This window comes from Perognathus longimembris, chromosome 14 (assembly GCF_023159225.1).
Source record: "Perognathus longimembris pacificus isolate PPM17 chromosome 14, ASM2315922v1, whole genome shotgun sequence".
Classification (NCBI taxonomy): Eukaryota; Metazoa; Chordata; class Mammalia; order Rodentia; family Heteromyidae; genus Perognathus; species Perognathus longimembris.
In genome coordinates this window covers 38,883,157-38,909,448 of record NC_063174.1, presented here as the reverse complement: position 1 = coordinate 38,909,448, position 26,292 = coordinate 38,883,157, and the positions used below count along the sequence as shown (strand labels likewise).

The 26,292-nt window shown below is 37.1% G+C and overlaps 1 protein-coding gene across 5 annotated transcripts in view; it reads right to left on the bottom strand.

Annotated features, from left to right (window-relative positions):
• The window catches only part of Sipa1l1 (signal induced proliferation associated 1 like 1), a 251,478-nt gene that overhangs the window by 153,431 nt on the left and 71,755 nt on the right, over positions 1 to 26,292 (bottom strand). For 4 of the 5 annotated variants that reach the window (XM_048362391.1, XM_048362392.1, XM_048362397.1 and 1 more), the window contains one exon: positions 20,134 to 20,191. The exons of the other annotated variant lie outside the window; for it this stretch is intronic. The gene's annotated coding sequence lies outside the window, so the exon portion shown is untranslated. The remainder of the gene's footprint in view (positions 1 to 20,133; positions 20,192 to 26,292) is intronic. 5 annotated transcript variants of the gene reach the window in all.

Sequence of the window (26,292 nt, the reverse complement as noted above, 5' to 3'; positions counted from 1 at the left end):
CAAAGCAATTAATTGTTCAAATGGTATGATACAACATAGGAAAATCATACTACATGTGATAGTATGTTATCAATTTTAAAAGGCAGAATATGAGCCAGGTGCTGGGTGCTCACACCTATAATCCTAGATACTTAGAAGGCTTAAGGTAAGAGAATTAACATTTAAAAACAGCTGAAGACTCTTATCTCCAATTAACCAGCAAAAAGGCGGCAGTGGAGATATGGCTCAAGCAGTAGAATGCCAGCCTGGAGTGAAAAAGTTACAGGACTGAGCCCAGGCCCCAAGTTAAAGGTCCAGTATTAACACAGACAAAAAAAGTAGACTATGAATATATTTATATGCGCGCACATACACACACATACACACACACACACACACACACACACACAAACACGATGGTCAATCCCCATTTGAAAATGAATTCTTCAGGGTGTTTTATTTACAAATAAAACCAAATTAATCTTTTAGACAACTAATAAAAAGAATTCCTTTTAAAGGTATGATTTATCAAATAGGTTTCAACTTTGAATTCTGAAGATCAACTAAAAACCCATTTTTAACCATATAATTAACATTACGGGATAATCTAAAATATAGTCTTTGCAATTCTAGCATCAAGTCACCTAGCACATTGACAAGGATGACTAGAGATGAATATCTAAAAGATTCTCAACAATAAAATCCATAATTTATTTCAGGAAATTAAGAAAGGAAGTAAGTCAAAGGGCACTGTACTGCTCAAACTTATCTAGCGCATACCAGACTCGTTCCAACAGATGTGGCTCACACTGTACATTACCTACCCTGTTCAACTCGTCCATTCTTCACTATCAGTAGGTTCTGTTTGTTCAGGTAGGTATGCAGTACCATGGCATGAATTCTCTACTCATGACTCCTATGCCTCTTGGCAGTGATCAGTCTAGGGGTAACTAGTTCCTCTCAGTCTGAGCTAAGAAACATAAGCTCAAGTCTCCAGATTGCAATTTCTTGGTAGATTTAAGCATTCCTGATATAAAGGAAGGTCTCAGCCTGTCTTTGCCCACCACTTTCTTCCTCCTTTTTGAGAAGAAGATGCCTAGAAGAACAGTAGGCATTGTCATAATTAACCAAGCATGAGAAAAGATATCAGTGGAATTAAGACAGAATCTAGGGTCCTTGGTAGTACACCAAACACCAGCCTTGGATTAGTAACTTCAAAAGCTATTTCTCACGTGAGAAAACCAACTTGCATTTGCATAAGTCACTGAAGTAGCTTACAGCTGACTATACTTACTGATTAAAAAATATAATTTGAATAGAGTAATGCAATTTTAATTCACAAATAGTTGCCATTTAATTTCTACCAAAGCTGTTCAATATTTCAAACAAGCAAGAAGTTTCAACAGGACTCTGAAGTAGAACCAAGAAACAAATGAATATATAAATGGTAAACTTCAACAGGTTCTTTAAGATGTACATTTAAATTTAGGTTCTACAATAATGAGCCCACTAAAACTATAAAAAGATCTTACATACCATACATATATTTGGTGTATAAATAGGTCTCTCTCAGCCTATATTTCAATGACCATCCAGGGGAAAGTATTCCATGACTCAGAAAATTGAGCCATAAAGTGAAATTTCACACACACATGCATAAATATGCATACATGCATGCATGCATACATACACACATAACCAAGCAATCCTACACAATTTAACTTAAAACAGAAGCGTGCTTCTTATTTTTTTGAGCTGTTAGAAAACTCATCTTCTACCATTTCAAAATGAAATTTTACATTTTGCAAAAAAATAAAAGGCTGAAAAGTTTTGGTCTGTATATGATAACCAATGGAGTATTCTAATGGTGAATCAGGACCTAGGTACTAGTTTTAGAAAAATGTCTTTATTTCTCTAAATTTAATCATCAGGTAAATTCCAGGGTCACACACTATTCTTCATGGGCATCTCTTTAAGATGATCAGTCCTCTAAATAACAAAATTATAAATCCTTGAAACAGATTGTTTTGCCAAATTATAAAAATTGTCCTGAGAGAGTCCAGTGCCACTGAGGGAAATTTCTACCAGCAATGTACATCATTAAGAAAAGCTAGAAACATTCTTTCTTGCTAGGCTTTCCCTTACAAAAAGTGAAATTGTAATATTTAACAGAGAATGAAAATATTGACATCTGCTGCTTGTAAGCATTCAAAATGTTTCAAAAATTACAGATCAAATTATTAAGATTCACAAACTAAATCCTTCACAAACAAATTACCTACACGTGTGTACAAACGTGCCCCAGCAACCACACCATCCACTCACCTTGCATGCAATCTACTTCCGATTACAGTAAGCATATGGAGTGGTTCACTGAGGCATCTTGTTTTGATTTGTGGTGCTGGGAATGAATCCAAGCCCTTGCACTTGCTAGGAAAGTACTCTACCACTGAGCTTCACCTCTAGATCCCACTGAGGCTCTTAACTCCTCTCAGAATAGAAATGTACTTTCAAAAACTTTGGTCTTATACCATCTTCTATGGCTGAGGGCTAGTGTGTAGCCTAGTGGTAGAGCATTTTCCTTGCATGCAGAAATCCCTAGCATCTGACTCCAAGAACTAAGGGATAGGGAATCTAGAAATAATTTCATTTATTCAAAGTATCAATCACTTCTACACACTAAAACTAGCTTGCTTAGATTTTGCTATTTACTTCCTATATTAAAAAATCAGTATAATGCAGAGGATTCCTAAGTAATAAAGTATGATCTCTGCAGCAGAGAGCTACAATATGTATGCAGAACGAATTAAAGGGGTTCCAATCTACACATCTTCCATTACATTTCCTCTTCTCTAAAAATATTAATCATGTCTGTCCAAATTACACTGCTAGTAATTTCCGGGAAAAAAATGCCCAGGAAAACATGTCATTGCTACCTTGATGCCCAACATAAAAACCATTTAAACTAATAACACATTTCCTTGGCTAATGAGGAACAGAAGAGAGGGAAATGGGTTTTATCGTCTTCAATCATTACTGGTACTAACCTAACATGTTTCTCCAAGTGTTTAGCTCCATGGTGATGGGAACAGGCAAAAAAACACACACACACACACACACACACACACACACACAATACCAAGCCCCTCAGAAGTACATTTGTATAATTTAGTAATAGTGCACAACAATCTTTCTTTTATACTTCTTTTAAAAAACTGCTTCATTTCCCTTGCCCAAACATCTTAGCTGTATCAGATATTTTCCTGACTTTTCAATTATAATCCTGCAATTTAGAGAAAACACATTTAATGTAGCTGAGTAGTTTTTGATGGGGAAGATTTTGCCCTCTCGGGACATTTTTCAATATCTGGATGCTGCAAAATACTGATCATAAACAGCTCTCTAGAAAAAAAGAATAATGTGTCCACTTATGCCAGGGTCCTGTGGTTTGAGACTCTGGTTTAGCGTTGTTGGGTTTTTTTTTGTTTTGTTTTCCCTCCTATGAACCGAGATTTGAACATAAATCTCGAACATGACAGGCAAGCACTCTAACAGCTATACTCCCAGCCCAGAGACTTTGCTTTAGGTGTTCACTCACGTGTCCTTTGATGACAGGGCCTGTTTTGAGAAATTTTTATTCTACATTTCTGTTGTTCAGTTGAAACAAGAGTACTATATACCTAGTGCTATATGGTCTAGGATATTGTGTATGTTGTCTGTTCTTAAGTCGTATACTATGTCATATTATCACATGGCTATAACTTCAAATGCAAAACTTTCGTAATCACTTAAGTGATTACAGTCACTTAGGTGCAAGCAAGGAATGAGCTAAGGCTCTACACATTTCCCTAGGCAATGCACATAAAGGTTCTGCCTTCACTGTCCAGATACAGTCTTGAAACTGCTGTAGAAAGAGAGGCCATTTTGAACAACTTATGAAACTTTAAAAAATATAGGATATGGAAAATGCACTTGTGAATAAACTTGAAAGGGTTTCATTTTCAAATTTTTAGCAAAGATAGGGATAGCAATCTACTAAATGACGATTAGCACCAATGATATTTATATATTTCATAGTTGCGATCATTTTTAGTTGTGATATTTTCTACTTACTGATCCTTGTTTGCTAAACATGTATTTTAAGATCTCCTTTTTCCCAGAATTTTAGATGCCTTGGGGTAAATTTATACTTCAATTAATACTATGTCCTGCAAGAATGTAGGAAGGAGAAATAAGAGTGACAGAAGCAATGAATTTGACTGGGGTATACTGTATGCATGTATAGAACTACCACAATGAATCCCTTTGAGAAACTCATATATGCTAATAACAAATACTGAAAAAAATGTTCCCTGGATATCTATTCTGTAGCTTGCTTAACATAAAGCTTGGGAAAATGATAACACCACAGTCAGTATTGACCTTTCTTGAGGGGGTTACCTAAAGGAGAGAGCAAGAGCAATAAGCACTATGGAGCTGGGCAGTGGCAAATGCCATTCAGGAAATTAAAATATGGTCAGACAGCCAAGAATGGTTGGCTGGCTACTTTATACTAACTGGTCAAAAAAGGCCTCTCTGGGGGGCAAAGTCATTTAAATAAACTGATAGCCTAAATGTCAAGGAGGAATCCAGTTATACCATCATGTCCTTTCTATAGAACATGCCAGGCAGAAAGAAGAGGAAGGGAAAAAACCCTTAAACATAAACTCAGCACATCGAAGGTGAAAAAGAGCCAGTGTAGCTGGAGAGGAGAGGAGATGACAACATGTGATGGGAGGCAGATAGGTATAAGACTTTGAGGAAACCTGACAACAGGGTTGAATACAGGGTTGGATTTTAAGAGCAACATGAGGCGGAGTATAGCTCAGTAGGAGAAGACTTGCTTAGCATAAACTAGTATCTAGCACTAGGGGGAGAAAAAGCTTCAGAGGCTGAAATAAATAACTTAAGCCCAGGAGTTTAAGGCCAGCTAGGAGACAAAGCAAGATCGTTCATAAGAGCACCATGGTGGGGTTGCCAGGTTCCATAACCCAATGACATCATGTGACCCAGGCTAGATGAAAATGGCTTGCATTAAGGTGTGATCAGCAGAGATGAGCTGCAAAGACTGGCTGTTTTTGAGGGTACAGAGAAGAGAAGGCATGATGATGGATTAGAAGAGATTAAGAAACAACATGGATGGGTTGATAAGAGACCAATCAAAAACACTCCCAAATACTCAGTTTCAGCAACAGGTAAATGATATTCTCAAGGAACACTGAGTGGGAGAGAAAAAGGTTAGAAGATTAAGGACTACTGGATGACTAGCCAGACTGGTTACTCTGGACTGGCTGGGCTTTTTCCTAGAAGGTGGGACTTGTTGACCAAGTGAAATGAGCAAGGTTTGCCAAACATCAATAATTGTGGAAATACAGAGAGGCAGCAAGAAAAGTCTGTTTTAAGAAAGTCTAAGCAGGGAAAACCAGAATAGGGAACTCCAGAATCTCACAGATAGCATTTAACGTCATGAAACTAGATGGTATCACCTTGAGAATGAAAAGGGCCCAGAACAGAACCACTATTTCTTTTTTACAGAAAATATTGCCTGTGTATGCACATTGCCTGTGTTAGATTTTCTACACAGCTACTGCTCTGTGTGGCCTTAAGATTCCACATTTGTAATTACTTTTCAGATCTCACAGGAAAATGAGATGAAATGTACAGCCAGATTTCTGAGTAGACTAAACTAAGCCACTTTGCTTAGACCTTGAGCTCAGACTCTCCCAGTCATACCCTTCCTGAGCTCCTTTCCTGAGAGGCTTTTTTCAAGAGGCTAGTGGGCTGAATAGCCAGCACGCTGAATTGCCCATGGTTTTTCTTGTCACCCCTCCCCCATCCTGTAGTTTCATTGAAAAGAAATGAAGCTACTGCTAAGGCTACTGCCAAATGTTTGGTGTCAGATTCCTATTCCCAAACCTATTTCTCCTTTTTAGCGAATTATCTCCAACTAGCATGAGCTTCAACTTCCATAATGAAAACACGAACTTTTACAACTCAGAGAAGGGAACACGAAGAAGGGGAATAGACAAAACTACTCAGGGAAAGTTACAGTCCAGACAGCTGGCTATAATGCCCCTTAGGCTCTTGAAAGGATTCCCAGCAAGCACCCTTGGCTTCAACTTAACTGGATATACTAATACTTACAAAAACGCACAATTACCAAAGTGACTCAACAGACGGTCCACTTAAATTATGGGATAAATACAATCAATGTGTCTGGTGACCTATTTTCCAGTAACTTAATAGAAACTTCCCAATTAGTCAATTTGTGATTAGAAACTATCAAGTGTTTACAGCTGACCTGCAAACTTAACCCTGTCTAGTCAATTTTATAATAAGAATAAAAGCAACATAAATGATCCACAAAGGTCCTAAATGGTCCTGGAATGGCTATCAGCTCCCCTAGGACATTACACTGGATAGCTCTTTCTCTGTGGGGGTTAACACAAACACTGGCAGGAAGGAGGGAAGGAGGGAAGGACTGAGATTCTCCCACTGAGAAAAATAACTGAAAAGCATTTCAGAGATAAGCAATAATTAGGAATAAATTATACCTAGTAAATCCAATATACTAATGTATTTGGCAGTGCTGGGGAATAACCCCAGTAACTGTTAGATAAATGGCCTATCACCGAGCTATACCTAGTCCCAATCTACTACTTTATATGATGCAACTTAGCTATATGGACATTATTTAATAAATAATAAGTAGTAGTTATTTATTATTTCATGGAACAAAAACGCATACATCAATTTGTTTATTTTTAAACACCTCACATTCATTCCCATGAAAGCATTCCACAAATGTCTCACATATGGACTTTACTACACTTGCAATAAGACACTGTCCATGGTTTTATGATTTAATAATCGGAAAGCTAGTGCTCTGTTGGGAACTCTTTTAAACTGTGTTTTATGGTATTATTACTGCTTTGACAAAATTAAGCAGAGCTAGAGCTGAGTGGGGTAGTACAGGTCTGTAATCTCAGCTGCCTTAAGAGTTGCGAGTAGGAGGACTATGGTCCAAGGCCTATCTCAAACTAAAGAAAAAGAGCTGGGGATGTGGATTAAGTGGTAGAGTATTTCCCTAATAAGTTTGAGGGACCAAATTCAATTCCCAGTACTGTTACAAGAAAGGAGGTGAGTGAGAAGGGATGAGGAGGGTAAGGAAGGTGTGGACAAAAGGGAAGAAGAGAAAGTAGGGAAGGAGAATAAATAAAAAGCTGAGTTATATAATAACAGAGACAATCTGATAACGACAGCAACAGACATGGATCAAGAGAAGAAATAAAAGGACCCCAAATCAGAGACATTCTACTGACTCAACTGACCAGCAACAGCTCAGAGATGTAATATTGGCCAGTAGTAGCTCAAAATCTTCCAAAAGAAAGTTTCAATAAGAACTGTGAAAAAATTAATATATTCCAAAGTTAACTTCATAATTTCTCATTACTATTATCAAGTAATGAAACATAGGACATGTATGAACAAAAATGATGTTTTTGATGAGCTTTTCACGAGGCCAGGTGAGATGCCCAAGCCTGTTTCTTCTAGGGAATACCCTGAAACCACCCTCCTTCAAAGGACTTTTCACTTTTTGTGCTATGCAAGTGAGCTCTTTGGGACAGAGACCTGGTTTCATCAACACATATGGCTTCACATGACACATTTAAACACATGGACCAAATCAATACATGATAGATGTTTATAATAATATTACTCATAACAGCCAATGGGCATAAGCAATCCAAATTTTAGCAACATTTCAGATCTATACATTTTATTATACATATACTGTATCTAACTTTCTAAACTTTAATTTTCTGGTACTGGGATATAAACCTAGGGCTCTTCCTTTGTTCTCTCCAGCACATTACTCTCCACTTGTCTAATCTTTCCCATTCTTACTTCCATGTGGAGAAAACAAAAAGCAACAGGGGAGAACTATTTTGTAACCCTTTTTATGTATTTACTCTTTCTTAAAGTGACTAGGGGTGTAAAACCAGTGTTGGAGTTCATGCTTACCATGTGCACTCTACCCCTGAGCTATGCCTTCATTCCTACATAGTACTTAAAAAGAAATCCAAAATTCCTGGGGGGAAAAACTTCTATGAATCAGATTTATCAGAGCTTTTTATGGTATTTTGAATCTGGCATGGATCAGCAAGGAAAGAGTAACTACATGAGCTCAGAAATGCTCCCATCAGTCAGATTTGAGATAGATGCAATAACTGGTCCATCTCTTCCCCTCTGCAGAATAAACTGCTGGACACTAAGCAATTAGTGCTCTGAAACATTTCCAACAGCCTTTCTATGGGCCAGCCATGAGGAATGTCCAATTGCCACAATACAGTATTTTTATTTTTTATTTTATTTATTTTGTTTTGTTTTTTTGGCCAGTCTTGGGGCTTGGACTCAGGGCCTGAGCACTGTCCCTGGCTTCTTTTTGCTCAAGGTTAGCACTCTGCCACTGACCCACAGCGCCCCTTCTGGCCGTTTTCTATATATGTGGTGCTGGGGAATTGAACCCAGGGCTTCATGTATACAAGGCAAGCACTCTTGCCACTAGGCCATATCCCCAGCCCAATACAGTATTTTTAGAGCTCCCGATTCAACAAAGGTTTGCTAGGAGTAGCAGCCACAGTGGAAGCACTTTTAGCTCAGGCCTGCTTCCAAACCTGAGATGGCACTGTCCCAGGAGCGAGGCTCTTTACCCGCCTCTCTGCACCCATAGGCATTGCTGAAGTCATAGAGACAACTACACTTTTGCTTTCTAGCTCCATAGATATTTGATTATTTGGTGACTTTGGGAGAGGAGGAAAGGAAATGCCGTTCCTTCTCAATTCTCCTTGCAAATTCTACTTCCTGTGGTTCAGGTAAAAAAAAAAAAATCACTGGGTGAGCAGAGACTTTCATATTAATACCTGCACACTGAAAAGCCTGAGGACAAGAGTTAAGACACCAGAAAAAAAACAAACAGAACAAAGGCACAAATCCATCTTTTTGTAAGAAGTTGGGCTGAGATGGAAACAATCATTACAGCTGTTCTGCTTATGGCCAACAACTTTGTGATCACTGCCAGTAGATACCTTGAAGCTGTATAGAAAAGCAGGGGCTCTTCAGTTTGTAAATACTATACAATACCAACAACTCATTTTGATGTAATACATAACACAACTGCTCAATGTCAAGAAGTTTTCTTTTACAAAAGATCCAAGCAGGTAAAGCTGAGCTTGTTAAGAAATAGCTATTTCCTAGAAACAGTATTATCAAAAGTAGTTCTAGCCGGAAGCCATGAAGCGAATGGACCAATTAGGCAGAAAGTAACAGTAAGGAAAATTGTCTCCTCTCCTATTCACGACACTTTGCATCTTACTACATACTTATTTCATTTAGGAAAATGGGCCACAAAACAGGAAGGGCTTCCCAGAGCACCCCTAAAGCAGGCCATACAGAGCTATCCTCCCAACAAACCACATCGCTAATGACAAGAAAAAAGAAGCCCTCTGTTCTGGAAGAAAAAAAAATCAAAATTATTTTATCTTCTCTAATTCTAAAAAACAGTGGAGAAATGGAAACTAAGTACAACATGATTGTCATAAGTAAAGAACCGGGCTGAACCAAAAAGACCAGAAGTACTGAAGAAGAAACCACTCATTTATTCATCCTCCTTCCTTTCTTGCATTCCACCCCTTATCTTTCTCTCTGCCTCTCATCCATCTACCCCTTTTTCTTTTTTGTCATGCTTTGAGACTAATAATTGTATTAAGACTCAGCCATGGGTCGGATCTGCGCCATCCTTTCATAACTAGAAATATGATTGAACACAGACATAACTTTCTCTCCAAAGCAACACAGCATGCCCATGCTGTGCTGGGGACAATGTGAGCCTGAGAAGACAGCTAGTAGATCTAGTAGTCAGGTCTGAGTGCAAGGACCACCTGGGGAAGACAGAAAAGACTGGGGAGTCCAGATCCTATCCTCCAGATCTCAACAGTTCAATCTCCTTCCTGGTAAAGGTGCATACTCCCGTGTGTCAGGATCATCCCTGCAAACAACTGTTCCAAGCTGTGCTTCCACTGCTAGGGGGTTCTAAGAATCCCAAAGAATTGACAAAATTTTAGAACAAACCTTTAATTAACCAATTCATGGAAAACCAAGGGGAAAAAAGTAAGAATAGTTGTAAACCACCCCCACTGGGATCTAGACAGCTATGCAATGGTTTGTGTCTATTGGTATGATAGAGGGGCACTACAAGGGCTTGGGCCTTATGCTTGCTAGGCAAAAGCTCTACTACTTGAGTTACATTCCCAGTTCTTTTTGCTTTAGTGATTTCCCAGACAAAGTTTCATACTTTGTGGCAGGGTTGCACCCACACCAAAGTCCTCTTAACTGAAGTCTCTCCAATAGTTCAAATTACAGACATGAATAACCATACTTAGCTTGTTTGTTAAGTCTTGCTAACTTTTTTTCCTCAATAGCTTTGAATCATTGTCCTATTGACTCCTAACACTCAACTTTTCTTTTCAAAGCTGAAGAGAGAAAATAATTTTATTTCTTTGGGGAAGAATTTAAAAAACAAAAAACAGATCCTGGTGTATTACAGTAGGGAAAACAATTCTATTTTCAAATAATGATAATGAAGGTCCATAAATTTCATATATTTTTCACAGAATTAATGAAGAAATCATCTGAAGGGAAGTAGAAAGGCAATTTTAAAGAAAACATTTCTAACACATCAGCAATTAAGCCAAACTTTCTATTAACTAAGAATGTGCTGTAGAAAAAAAAAAGTGTTACAGCTCAAAAAAAATCCTCACTTTGCCTAGAAAATAAAAGTAACCTATACAAGTTGACTTAACAACAACCACCAAAAAAATTGGTTAAAGTAATAACTACAGATTTTACTTTTCAGGCTACAAATCTTGACCTAAACTTGTTTCCAGTTTTCTTCCCAGGTTGGTTCACCACTTCATTCTTTGTTCAAACTTCGTTTTACTCCCATCCTCCCATCAGAACACATGTCTCTTATCAACAAAGGAGAAGGAAATGCAGAGGGAAAAGGAATATAATATCATGTTGAAAGGATGGGATGAGGATGAAGATGAAGAGACCCTTGAGGTCAGGTCTAAATCCTCTGAAGAGAAACTACACTGTAATTATAAAAGACAACCTAAAAACCTTTGTAGGCCCTGCAAATTAACTAAAAGCCCCACCACCACCACCACTTTGTACTTTGATCTACATTATATACCCTTCTGCCATCACTTTACAGTCACCTTGAAAGGTGGGCACAGGTAGCTCATGCTACTCAGGAAGCTGAGATCTGAGGATCTTGGTATAAAGACAGCCCCAAAAGACAAACCTGAGAGACTCTCTTTTCTCCAATTAACCAGTAAAAAGCCAGAAATAGAGGTGTGGCACCAGAGGTAGAATGTCAAGCCTTGAGGGAATGAACTAAATAAGAATGTGAGGCCCTGAGTTCAAGTCCTAGTATGGATACCAAAATCAATCAATCACCTTGGGTTTCAAGAAGAATAGAATTCACTGATAGGTATCTGTGACTGAAGCAAACTGCCCCTCAACATCTTATCATCTTGAAGAAAAGAGCCAAAAACATCTCAGGAAGCCATCACCAATTAAGATGTTCCCCTTCAGTTCCAATAAAGTGGGAATCCCTCTAGAGGCAAAGACTAAGTTAATGGTTAATAAGGCCATACCTGTTACTTAACTATGCATATCTTTCTTGCCCTTTGCCCTTAATTCTCCCTATTTAAGATGAGACTGATGTCTACAGCTCTAAAGATGGCTAAGGATGTAGTGAAGCATCGTCTTCCCATGGCTTCCACAATAATCTCTTTTCTCTGCTTTCAACAATGTCTATATGGCACATGGGGCCAAATAGCCGAACCTAACTTGGAACTCCTACATTTGGGGCCTGGGGTCGAAGGACTTGGTTTCAGAATCCCATCTATAACAAAATCCTACTGATGTGTCTTAGTACAAGTAGGAAATGCTATAACCAGGAATCTTGGTGATAGATAAATTACTGGCAATCCACTGGATTGTAAATTGAGTCCAAATAGCAAGTAAACAGAGAGGTCTTTATATCCTTTAGGGATGAGAATAGTTAATAAAAATAAATCAAGTGAGTACTAGTCAACAACTCCAATCACTGCAGAGATTTTAAAAATGTGTGCAAACTACTGAACATGGTTAAAAATAAATCTTTGACTTCTTATGAAGTCACCTATGAGGAAAACCAGGCATCAGAGAGGATACAATTACTATTTATTAATAATATTTGAAAATAAATACTTTTTCTTCAGTTCTTCAATTCTAAAAATCTCAATTTGATGCCTAAAATTAAAAATGTTATAAACCCAATGTCTCACAATTATGCATTTTCTAACAACATGCTACAAAATGATTTAGAACTGGCAAGATTTGCCTAACACAACTGAAATCAAACTGTGAATTGAAATGAACGCAGTTGCAAAAGTGAAATCCAGGAAAAGTGCTACTTTCTAACCAAAGAATCTTTGAAGACAAGGCTGCAGAAACACTTGCTTTCAGAACATCTTCAGTTTCTTCAGAGGGTGTAGTTTCCCAAAGAATTTTGAGCTAGAATCTAAAGGGATGCCTCTCCAGAAAGGAGTGGCACTACAAAATGCAGGTGTCCTTTAAACAAAGTTTGTACTCTCTACTTGGAAGAGTGAGCAGAGGACAAAGCTCGCATCCTTTGCTCTGTTTGCACCATAATGGCTTTGGGACAAGGAACCAAGGAGGTCATTCCTGGCCAACTAGTGCATCATCGTTCCTGGAGAATGCCTCTGTTAGGCTCCGGCACTTAAAATCAGCCCATTGGAAGTGAAGCAGGCTGCCACCAGGCTATTTTCAGCATCAGAGAAGGAGGTCAGCAAACATGCCCAGAAATGATCAAAAAACACCAAGAAAATAAAAGACAAATACTTTCAGATCAAGGGAGATATCCGTTCCTGCCCTGAGTGTCTGTAGTGTGATGAGTTGAAAATCAGACAATGACACATGTGGACTACAAGGAGGCAGGACAATTTTAAGGAGATTATCTCAACAGTGTTGTGTGCAAAATGAGAATGTTTACAAGGGAGCACTCAGGTTACTTGAAGCTGCTAGTGATATAAGTTAGTAGAAAAACAACCAATCAGGGAGTTGAGCAGCTCACAGAGATATGTAACATGTTAGTAGAAAAGCCTGCAGGGAATAACAATACTTATAAAAACAATTGGTATAAACCAACCGTGCAACTCATGGGGAGGGAGGGAACTGGGGAAGGAGGAGACGGGAAAAATGAGGAAGGAGGTGACAAGTTAGATAAGAAATGTACTTGCCTTACATATGAAACTGTAGCTCCTCTGTACTTCACTTTGACAATAAAGGAAAAACTTTTTTCTGCAAAAATAATTTTCTAAAAAGCCTGCAGGGAATTGTAGCCTGGTGTCAGGGGGCTACAAAAGAATGAAGAAATAGGAAGGACAAATGAATGATGGATAGGAATAAGGATGGAATTGTAAATCTTTGGTACCACAACTTTACAGAAAACAGAGAGGAGACCAACCAGTCAGAAAGCCATCCAATTCTCACTACTGAATCCAAAGTCAAGCTCTGTAACAAAGAAGTCAGAGCTAGATCGCTGACCTGGGATGTCTTTTCATGGTATATCTATATCACACTTTCTCTTTCTCTGCCTTATTTCTTTTTAAATAAACTTTCCTGTCATCTTTACTTGCCTGAATTCTTCTCTTGTCAGATGCAAGGAGTGAGGTTGCTGCCCTAAACTTCCTGGCAACATATCTTGTGTGCTGGCCATGAAGTTAGTGTCTTTTCCTAACTTGAACACATCAAATAGTTACACTAGAAAAGAGAGGCAGGCAGCACAAGGGACAGATATACTTTATAGAAATGAAATTTAAACTTCAGGAAGGACTCTTGTCATTCTATTATCCTTGATAATAACCATATGCAGTACCCTATGACTTCACTGTTCTTTCCTATCTTCTTGTCATGGGAGCAGAAAATATTTCTTTTTTAAAGTATCCTATGCTTCTCCTCTTTCTGTATAGAAGTTCATTTTACGTGGTGCTTTTGCTTAAAAAGAATTCACCTGTACATTGAAAAATGTGCCCCACACCAGACAGACAGACAAACAAACTTAAAACCTTTTCCTAAAATAAAGCAAAAAAAAAAACAAAAAAAAACAAGTTAACCGGAATAGGCCAGTTGCTTCTTCAGAGGTGATCTTTATCTAATGATAAAAAGTCATAGCTAAGTTTTACACATATCATATGTAGACATTTAAGAGTCTCTGGCTGCAATGACCTCTAGCCCATCTCTTACCACTAACTGGTGTTAGTGTACACTTCACTGTTGGGCTCTGTGTCCTATAAACTCACAGTGTTAGCTGATGTTAACAATGGCACTTATAGGTAGCAAAATTACAAATAATTTTCACATTTTACTTGTATCTGTACTTCCTATGTGAGTTACAAGTTTGCCTAAAAGTTATTCTAAAATAACAGAGGGCAGAATGTTAACTAAAATTTTCTTTATATTCAACAGAAGATATGGACAAACCATGGCTTCTCCATTTTTAAACTGAGGCCACTGTGCAGTAGCAATAAGATGGGGACAATATTAAATATGGGGAGACAAGTGCTAAATATTCTTAGAAAACAAGAGACAGATGGTCTCTCTACTCACACTGTTTGGTAGGGCTTTCCAGATTATAGAAGGAACCCCTAAACTCCACTCTAATTCCATTTAATTGGTCTGAAATAGAAATGGGGAAAAAAAATGAAAGCAGGAAACTTTTCTCAGGGATTAGCACTCATTCAGAAAATTGAGGAGGCATCTGTTACTGGATGCGATAAGCTATATAATCAAGCATAAAACTCCCTCGGATACTTTCTACCCACTAAAACTTTGGAATTCTTGACTGAAATCATGAGCTCACTCTACTAACAAGAGAGATTCACTGCAATGGAAAAAATAATTTACCCAAGAAAACTTGAAGCTATAAAATGATCTTACTTCCAATAAAGGGAAACCTTTCACCTCTGTATAGATGTTGGCTAATGACCTAATTAGTTACATAATATGCAAACTAAGGGTAGATTGAATGATTTGTTTTTAGTACTGAGACATGGTCCCTTGACCCCTAATTACTAAAAGAGAGTAAGCAAAAGGTTAATTGGGTATTAAACAAGTTCATATGGGAAATAGGATCACAATTCTTAGTGAACAGACACTGTTTATTACAGTCTAAATCTCACCTAATAAGGGATTTTTATCAAAAATATTTACTGATTAAAAATATTTTACCAACCAGCTTCTTAGAAACTCACTTAAAATATTTCCATTTAACTCAGCAGATGTGTTCACAGTAATTTCATAATGTAAACTTCTAGTTTTCAACTACTCTAAAATGAACCAAGTCTAAGGAATTGCAATCTCTATTCTAACAGACAACCTAACTCAAACATGTGCACTTACACCCACAGACACAAGACAGTGGTTAGACCTACAAAACACAAAATTACATAGCTAGCTAGCTAGCTATGGCTTTTTCTTCCTGCCAAAACAATGCATTTCTTTTGAAAGGTCCACCTACTTATATTCCAGCATGAAAACAAAAGTTACCTACATATTAAAAAAATCAACTCACATTACAAGTAAAAATTGTATCTTTTTAGGTGCTGGTCTAGCTACTGAGAAGGCTAAGATCTGAGGTTAGTGATTAAAAGTCAGCTCAGGCAGTTAAGTCTGTGAGACTCATCTCCAATTAACCACTGAAAAGCTAGAAGTAGAACCATGGTTCAACTGGTAAAACACCAGCCTTGAGCGAAAAAGCTTAGGGACAGTGCCCAAGCCCTGAAAAAGCCCTACTACTGGCACTTTAAAAAAAAGAAAAAAGATCTTTTCGTTACTGAATGAATAAATCTGCTTGTCCTTTTCTCTTCAAAGCAGTAAAAAAGATAGACCCCAATATGCCCTCAGAGAAAATCAGAAGAAGCTTACTCTCTAAATCTAGGAAGAGCCTTCATTTTATCTCTGACTTGAGTGATTTATAAATGTCTTCAACTTTAAAATGAACAACATTATTTTAAAGTTTTACTATAAAATAAATTAAGACAAGTTATTTAAATATATTTTAATACATAAAATGTTGCCAACTTATTGTTCAGTGAATACAAAAAGAGACTTTCATCCACTTCAGTAAGTCTACTGGACCATCACTTTAAGTAAAGAAAGAAACAAAGCTGGAAGGACTGAGCTCTGAGAGGCCCAAGTCAGAACGATTTTTTGCTGTCACAGTTGTGCTGCCAGTAAGCATATGGCCCAGCTAGGTAGCAACACAACTACTGCATTCTCTTTTCTGAAAGGCAAGAAGAGAAGAGGAACCATGCTTACTTCACTCACAAAGGAAAGAAAGAACATAAAAGGAGGAATGATCTTCTAAAACAAACCTAGAAATCAGAACTGCTGTAAGTGTCAAACAGTCCACTACTTTTCATTCTATACAAGAAGCAGTCTACTTTCACCAATGCAGATTTAGCCTCAATAATCCTTTCAAACTCAAAAGGAAAGTCTCCTTTTCTAATTCCCTCAATCACAGAAGAGTAGAAAACACTACAGATAATTTGTGCCAATTTAAATGATTCATGTATTGCTTTCCCAGCCTAAATGGTCTATGGCCAGTGCTTTCAAATCAACAAGGGTGCGGAAAGCAAGACCTAATTACAGATCTGAGTCACTGTCTAGAAGCTCCCTCAGCCCACTGGGCCATCTCCACAAAGGCACACTTCATTTTTAGGTAGGAGATAACCCAACTCTGCAATTCCCTTCAAAGATTAAGAAGAAATAAAGAACAAGACACCATTCCTCAGGAAACAAAAAATTGCCATATTAGTTATCTTTCTAAGAAATTTTTCAATAGGTTTTTCCCCTTTAAGAACCACATGCAATATTAAAAATGTTTTAACAACAAAACGAACTAAAGTATATTATAGGATTATAATGTAAATACTGTTTCTTTATTTAACTTGATGTCCAAAATGTCAGGCCTTCTTGAATATAATATGTTGCTCTCAAAACTAAAGATTTGGTACTATTTTCTTAGAACTCTCGTAGATTGGGTATTTCCATTTGGTACCTAAAAGCATCTTAACATGGAGTTGTTTGGGTGGGCATGTTTGTTTTTAAAACCGCAACTCTACATCTCTGCATGTAGCCCAGGCTAGCTGTGAAGACATATTTAGGTAAGACTACCTGTGATATCAAGATCCTCCAGCTTCAGCCTCCCAAGAACTGGAACTATGGGCCTGTCCTAAACATGGCTTATTTATTTGTTCCTAAGACTGGGACACATTATGTAGCCCAGTCTGGCCTCAATTTCAATGTCCTCCTGTCTCAACCTCCCTAGTTCTGAGACTATAGTCCTGTACCATCATACTTGGGCCACTCATGGTAGGGGAAAGCTAAAGACAATTACATTTAAATTTTTAAAAAACTTTCAAAGAACCTATTCTTTCAACAATAACAGAATGCTTGTGCAAAATACAAACCTAAACCTTGATTTCAACAAAAGCTGTGTTTTCAGTCCTGTAACACGATATAACTGTATTAACTCAGAAGGAGAAATATTCTGAGTTTGCTTCTTTACTCAAATGTTAAACATTTAAATGAAAATGCCACAAAAAATAAAATAAATGAAAATCCTTTCTGATTGTCCTAAATCTTTCTCAGAAACTATTGGTACTTGGGTTCCCAAGATAAAAGGAATTAATGGTTTCTGAATGGAATTGACAACTCAGTTTCCTAGAGGCAAATATACCAAATAAGAATAAAGAATAATACAAATCCCCCAAGAGTAAGTTTTCTGAAAGTGAAGTTTTCTGAAAGGGGAAATTAAATGATTTAAGACAAATTTCTGACAAAAATGATACAAGGTGATCTGTAGATCCACAGAAGAAATTAGGGCACAGTGAAGATTTCCAGGGCATCTTCCAAAGACTTGGGAGCTGTTTCAAAGCAGAATTTCACAGCAGATGTCTCCTCCAGAACCACTGCCCCCAGTGCAAGTAACAGAGCAACAGATGGGCAAATTTAGAAAACCCAGGAATATGTTGTGTAGGCCTGGTAGCAAACTGCCACAATACTGTAAAACACATCTATCTATGGAAGTTTGCTGAGAGCATGCATTTTGACCACAAGACAGATAAAGGTACACACTTGAATAAAACAGTTCACAACACATGTTGGAAACAACAAATGTTGTTGTTGAAAATAAGATAAAAAGCTTCCAGCGTGTTAATTTAAATTCTTCACTCATTTAAAACCTAAAAGTATTTTATTACAGATCACTGTAATGTTCAGCACTAGATCTTAATAGGTATCTAATAACATTTTTTACCTCTGTCAGTTATCATGAAATGTCCTAAATTCTCTTGTGATGAGAGAGAGACAAAGGGAGTGACAGAGACAGAGAGATCAAGAGAGACAGAGAGACAGACAAAGGAGAGAGAGGAGAGAGAGACAAAAACACAAACACAGGAGAATAATCAAAGCCAGAGAAGTGATTCAATGGGGTAGATAGGAGCTGCCACTAGGGAGAATGATCCTAGACTTTTTAACTTTTGGTGGACTTTGCAAACTTTCAATTTCTATAATGTATTGGGGAATATTTTTATGCTTATCCTAAAACAACTTTTGTATTTGAAATATTTGTATTAATTTCTGAAGAACAAAAACAAGGAATCAGAAATATGAGTACAGAATCATCTAGGAAAACATACAAACAGGTTGATACTACTCAATATGCACTTTTTTTTCAAAGATGGTCCAAAAGCCCTTTGCAGCATTCATAGCCCAAGGGAATTAAGGGGCAAAACCTTCCAAGAGTAAGACCTGAAAGTAACACATCATCCCACTGCTTCTGAATGTGAAATCACTACCTGCTTCCTATTACGAATGAAGAGGATGCCAGTCAACACCAACACAATGTGCCAGCTTAGTTTAATGGTATTATTTTGCCTTGCTTTGCAATTACTCCCACATTCCCCAGAGAGAAACTAATGGATTACTAAAAATAAAATGAGATTAAGTGAATCACTTCGAATGTTTTGGCTTTCAACTTAAACTGACTTAAACAAAAAAGAAATGTATTGGCTCAATACTGATGCCCAGAGGACAGGTATCAGGCCCAGTTTCCCTGGATTCTGGGCCCAGTCCCCTGTTCTGTGTGGTTTCCTGCTCAGGCTGGGAGCCAGGAGGCTGCAGCTACAACAGATCTCATACCAGCACACAAGGCCCAGAAGGAAGAAGCAAGCAGCAGCTTCCAGTATATGAACACTTCAGCCAGACGCTCCAGGCAAATCTGCCCTGGAGTCTCACTGGCTGCAACAGGGATGATCCCTGAGATCATCCCTGGACCAAGCAACATCCGACAATGACTGATGTAACCAGAGTTGTAGAATCAGCATAAGGCAGGATGGATTGCTTCTGTCACCTCCCCATCAGAGGCCACCTGGAGTGGCAGTCAAATGTCAAGCACATAACATGAAGAATAAATGCTATGAATGACACAGATCCAACCCAGCCCTAATGTCTACCCTACTGGCAACAATGTGTGTTTCACAAGATGCAATAACTCACCATTGTGAAATATTTATATATAAAGCCCAAGTCTCAAAATCTAAACTATAAAAAGATTTGAGAAGACGATTTTTTTTTTGCAAACAACATTTTGGTTTCACTATGTCTGTCTCTCTAATTACAAAATTCAAACACACTGGCTATGAGTATAACTCAGTGATGCGGTGCTTGTCTGACATGGTCAAGGCCATGAGAAGTAAAGGGAAAGGTTGGGGACAGAAGGGAGAAAAATAAACAAAGGTGAAAGGGGGAAGGGTGAGAAAGCAAAGAGGAAAGAGAAAGGGGGAAGGAGGAAGGGAAAAGGAAAGCGAAAAGAGGAAGGGGGAAAGGAAGAAGAGGAAGAGTGAAAAAAAAGGTGAAAGGGAAAAGGGGGAAAGGGAATTGAAACAGAATCAATACTTTATGAGTAGGTTAAGTACTTACTCTGTTTTTGAGCCATGGCAATGAAAATGTGGCAACATCTGCATTAATCATGTATAATCTGGAAAAAAAATGGAAATACTTAAAGAAAATGACAAAGGTCACTAAGATAGAGTGGTTGAATATCTTTGTTCTGAAAAGAGCATAAAGCCTTCCTGGAGGAAGCAATTGCAATTTAAGTAAACATGAGCAAAGATGTCTATAGTTTATAGTATCAAAAAATATTCTATGATTTAAAATATTTTTAAAGAATCCAAATACCCACTTGTAACTAAATTGATGAATATTTTATTCAAAAATAAAATGACTCAGCAATAAAAATAAATTAGAAATAGATCACATGCAACAACTCAACAAAAAACTCATTTCAGTTCCCAGTAATATACACACACGCACGCGCACACACACACGCACACATGCACACACATATACTCTACCCAAAACTATTTGTAAAACAAATACAAGGAGTAGGAGGTACAAATTATTCAATGGACTTCATATAGCCTTAAATTTTTTAATGTAGTCTAACCTCTATAAAATACAACCTATTCACTCTAATGTAACGTAAAGCTAGATAAATCAATTTAAATTTCTAACCTGAAGGATCTAACAAAATAGTTCTAAGAACAAACAGAAATACACATCTCTGATTCAAGTATTATATACTGCACTTCATCTTACTTCATAAAAATCTCTGCAAATTCAGCATGCCACGGAGTGAACAGACATATCCATAGAACTGAAGATACAGGAATCACTTATAATATTTACAAGTACAAGAGAAAAACTTCATCCTTGGCCAGACAAGAAAAAGATACCAACATACCAAGAGCCAGGCTACAAAGCATTGGGCCTCCAGTCTCAGCCAACAGAGGAGGATGGATTAAGGCCAGTTTACACTGCATACTGAATCCTGATCTCTTAAAACTTAAGACTTTAAAAAAATTTAAAGGGGCTGAGGATATGGCCTAGTGGCAAGAGTGCTTGCCTCGTATACATGAGGCCCTAGGTTCGATTCCCCAGCACCACATATACAGAAAATGGCCAGAATTGGCGCTTTGGCTCAAGTGGTAGAGTGCTAGCCTTGAGCAAAAGGAAGCCAGGGACAGTGCTCAGGCCCTGAGTCCAAGGCCCAGGACTGGCAAAAAAAAAAACTAAAAAAATTTTAAAAAAGCACTTCCAATCAAAGGAGATTTAAGAACATAAAAATTTTTACTTCAACACTGGTGTTTCCTGGTGATATCTTGACAAGGCTGAGGATAACAGCATGTCTATCTTCAGATATTATCTAATTTTAACTTTCCTCATTGTATATGACATTCAGTCATAGTGCAACATTAGATACAGTGAATTTTTTTAATGTTTAAAGAGCCAAAAAAGTATAGGTGGAAGCCTCAGAACAGAAAAAAAAAATTCGATATATATCCAAAGAATTCCAGAATATATATAGAACTCCTATAAAAGCAAAACAAATAGAATAAGGTCATTCAAAAAGGGTATCAAGGATTGGGAATACAGCCTAGTGGCAAGAGTGCTTGCCTCGTATACATGAAGCCCTGGATTCAATTCCTCAGCACCACATATATACAAAACGGCCAAAAGTGGCACTGTGGCTCAAGTGGCAGAGTGCTAGCCTTGAGCAAAAAGAAGCCAGGGACAGTGCTCAGGTCCTGAGTCCAAGGCCCAGGACTGGAAAAAAAAAAATGGTATCAAAATGGCCAAATAAGGATACATATGGACAAATGGTTAGCTTCATTTACCACTATCAAACTATAAATGAAAACTATCCTGTTATAAAATTACATATGTCAAACTGACTAAAAATTTAAAACCTGTCTTCTCTCATACAATGCTGGTGAGAATATAAACTAGAAAACTTATAGTACCTAATGATGCAGACTACAAACAAACCCTAGGAAGGAACCCTGGATAAAGAAAAAGCTACCTCCTAGGAAGGCTCAAATTTGGCTGTCACAATATTGTATTTTCTAAAACTAGGCACTATTGACTCATGCCTATAATCCTACATATGAATGGAGGTTGAAGTATGGAGGATCAAGATCAAAGCTAGCTTAGCTGGTGCAGAAACATCTGCAAGACTTTGAATCCCAAATGTCAGGCTCAAGATATGACTCAAGTGACAGAAGACCAGAAGTGAAGCAAGCTGAATGAGAACATGAAACCCTGAGTTCAACCTTTACTGTCCTGTCCCTAGACATCACACCCAGTTGCCCTGTGTTCTCATAGCAGGCTCCTAAAGTCCCACCTTTATTTACAGAGTAAGATCTGCATGGCAAACTAACTTCTCTTCCAGGATACAGGAAGGACTTTGGAGAATAAGCAGTAAATAGACAGAACCAGAACCCACATGAATGGCAGAAGGTGAATGTAATACAAAAGGAGAGAGGAAAGTAACATATGGGTGGATGAAGACCCCTGTAGGATAAGGTCCTGCATTTTAACATAATGTGCTCAATGATCTATACAGAATAGAAAGTAACTTAAGCTGCTTAAAAGCACAATTTGGAAAGTCACCAATCTTGTCTTTTAGACAAATATCATGTCAATTTTAATGCTTACTAAGGTTCTTAAGGACTGTGGAATGGATTTATTTCCAGCATAACAATTTCTTCCAAGCTAACAGATTAAATTGACAGGAAGTTTCAATTTTACAAATAAAGAACTAAAACTGATAGCACAGTCTTAACGTTCTAGGCCTGCATGCTTAACAATTTCTAGATCTTGATTTTATCTTATACCTAAATGTGGTAAACTTAATTTTACTGTGTTTAAATTTTAATTAAGACCTTATAACTTCCAGGGTCACATAAAGTCATAAAGTTACTAGGGTGGAAAGCAAATTTATTAGGACAGGCAGAGATTATTCAAAAGCCAGGGACAAGATCACAAGCATCACATTATAAGGATTTACATTCTATTACAATGAGCTTTTATCATGAGTGAAATGAAAAGAGGGGTAGAGAAATGCGTGAAAGGAATAGAAATATGTTCACTACACTCCATAACTGACCTGCAAGAAATCAGACTACACAAAGAAGCTGGAAATACAAACTCCCTGTCTTAGCAGATCTCACAGTATAAAGAAGCTGGCAGGCCTTTGCGACAGTAATTTAATATCATAAGAGTTATAAAGCATGTACTATCATAAGAGTTATAAAGCATATGCAAGTGCTGCGGGAGCTGGGAATTAACATGAAAGAAGGATGAAATGCAAATAAGAAGTGTGTGCATATATAAATCTGAATGCATAAATAAGTGAAAGAGCCGACCAACTTCTTTCTTGAAATTCAATCAATAAAGGGAGAAACAATGGTGGAAAAATCCATCCATTTTTATACATTGTGGTTTTTAATCCATTACAAGTATTTTTCACTACAATCAATTACTACCATTATTTATTTGATGGCAACTTGCCCAGATCTGGCCAACAGAAATCCAGATCTGGGCAGGTTGCCATTTGATCAAATCAGATTAAAACTAGATGTTTTGGTCTCATTTTGTTCTTTTTCACCATGGACACAGCTATTTCTCTAAGATCATCTTCCTTTTACTAGCAAATTGTATTTACAATTCAAAACCTAGGTGCTACATCTGTTCATTGCTATTGTACTCTCAATGGATGGAGAAAGGAAATAAATACACTTTTATACATATACATACATTTTCATATATAGCTACAACTTTTCTAAAGATCTTGACAGGCTGATTATGTGAGAAATGGAGCTCATGATGAATCACAATTTTCAAAAAAATTAAGATGATTTGCCTTACCAAATATAATCACAGCACAGTAAGAACTGTAAATGCATGGAGAAAGACTGAGTTATTTGATAATGGTACTTGTGCATATGCTTATCTATGGGAAGCAAAAATTAAATTGAGTTCCCATTCCACTTTTTATGTAAAAATAAATTCTAATTTAACTGAATATTTACATTTAACAATAAAATTAGAACACTTTTAAAAAGGTAATAAAAGAGTATTTTATGGCCTCACAGAAGGTTAACAATTTAAAACAGGCAAGCCATAAAGACAAATAATAAATTCATTGTATACTACAATAAAGAACTTCTGATTAAAGGAACATCATAAACAAAATAAAAGAGTAGCATCAAATTACAAAAAAAATCTAGAATGTATACTCTAGTAACTGTGAAAGAAAGACAAAAAATTCAAGAGAACTATAGTAAACTCTTAAATTCACAAAATGAGGCTACATTCCTTTAGCAATTACAGGCACCTATTTAACTTGACTAAACTTTATACATCTATTAACTTGACTAAACTTAAGTCAAATAATTTTGAGGATAAGATGTAGGGCAAGAAAAATGCTCAGAGCTCAGGTGGGAATGTACCTTGTAAAATGTAAATCATCACTTTGGGAAAACAGTCAAGCATGGGCCTATCTGATAATTCCACCCCTAAAGTTTTATGTTTATCAGGACACAGGTGTCACAGAAACTGGAAACAACACAAATTCCAATAGTAAAGTCAAAAACCAAAACAGATTGTTTGTAAAGTCCATGGATTATGATTTTAAATGTATCAAGAGGGAAAATCGAATGGGACACAATGCCTTGAGTACCTTTTTAGAAAGAAATGAGTTATAAAATTAAAGAATAAATTAAAGTTTTAAATTAGGTTATAGACTCAATGAAGGCTGGATAAACATCTCCTCGTGGTCATAAAAGTTTCTCTGCTTTGTCCCTGGTGTTGTGGTTGTTTCCAAAGCATATGCTATTTTAAGGACTCCAAGAGGTGGTCCCTAGCTTTGGATACAAGGTTAAGTCCAGGGTAAGTACTAGATTACAATGGAGGGTGAGGGGGCATATGTAGAACTCATTTATTATTTAGAGAAAGTACTTTAATTCCCAAACTCCAGTTATAGTATTTGAGATAGCATCAGTCACACCATGGATTTACAAAAATGGATAAGGGGGGTGAGGAGGATATATTTAAAGAAAAGGCAAAAACAAAATGTCAGTCTCCTATAGGGACAAGTAAGACCAGTTGAACTATCAACTTATTCAACTATACTATATATACTAGAATAGCATAACTTTCAACCTAAAAAAATTAAAACCTGAAATCAATTTAACTAGAATTTAAACAAACTAATCAACTACCTTGTATGAGTATAATGCTGAGTTTCCACTATGTCTATGACACATGTGACTGTCATCTGCTTGCTAAGCTGATTTGTCTGTGGTTAGGATAAGGAGCAGGACTCAGAAGCATAGTCACTACCATCAAAGCAAAAGCTCTTCACATCATATTAACTGAATAGATTGTAACACTGCAGAAAAAAATTATAAGCCATATTTTTAAATTTGGCATCAAAGATACTATCTATGTCTCTTGGGTTTAAATGTTATATAAGAGCATTTGCTAAGAATTTAGAATATTGTGGACCATATTTTGAGTGGCAGTATGTACAAAAACCTTTAAAGCAGATGGTAAGTTACACAGAGACATCAAGTGACGGTTCTAGCTGATTCAGCTCTAATTCATTTTCTTTGCTTTCTAACAGCACTATTTCAAAAAGAGCAATTCCATAACCCACAGATTTTCATTTTAAGTAGAAGTGACATCTTTATGTAAGAAGCAATCGCACAGGTTAACAGAAGAAATGAACTGCCATGGAATACACTAGAGAGATATTTTTGCAAGCCATTAGTTTTCATTCTCCAGGGTATATATATACACTAAATGTATCAGCCCTACAGTCACTGAATTTATTAAGCCATAATTTTCTTACACCAATTTCCATTCTTTTCTTCAGAGTACACTGAATAAATCAGAAGCCAATATTTGCTTTCCTCTCCACAGTAACAACTGTGCATTTGGATTGAATTCTAAATAATCAGGTTCTTTATGAAACTTCTGAAATGCAGCCAATATACAGATCTTTTCACTAAAAATAAGCATGAAGGAAATGGGCTGAAATCATAACTGTTCTATTTAACTACTCAAAATGTGGGAGGAGAGCCTGCTCAGGAAAAGCTGGATAAACACACAGAGACCTCATCATCACTGCATATGCTCTATGGTCACCAGCACAGAACTGTTTTTAAGAACCTGAAGCACGAATATTCAACTGGTTGATTCACAACATCAGCATCTTCAGCCAATCACACTGTC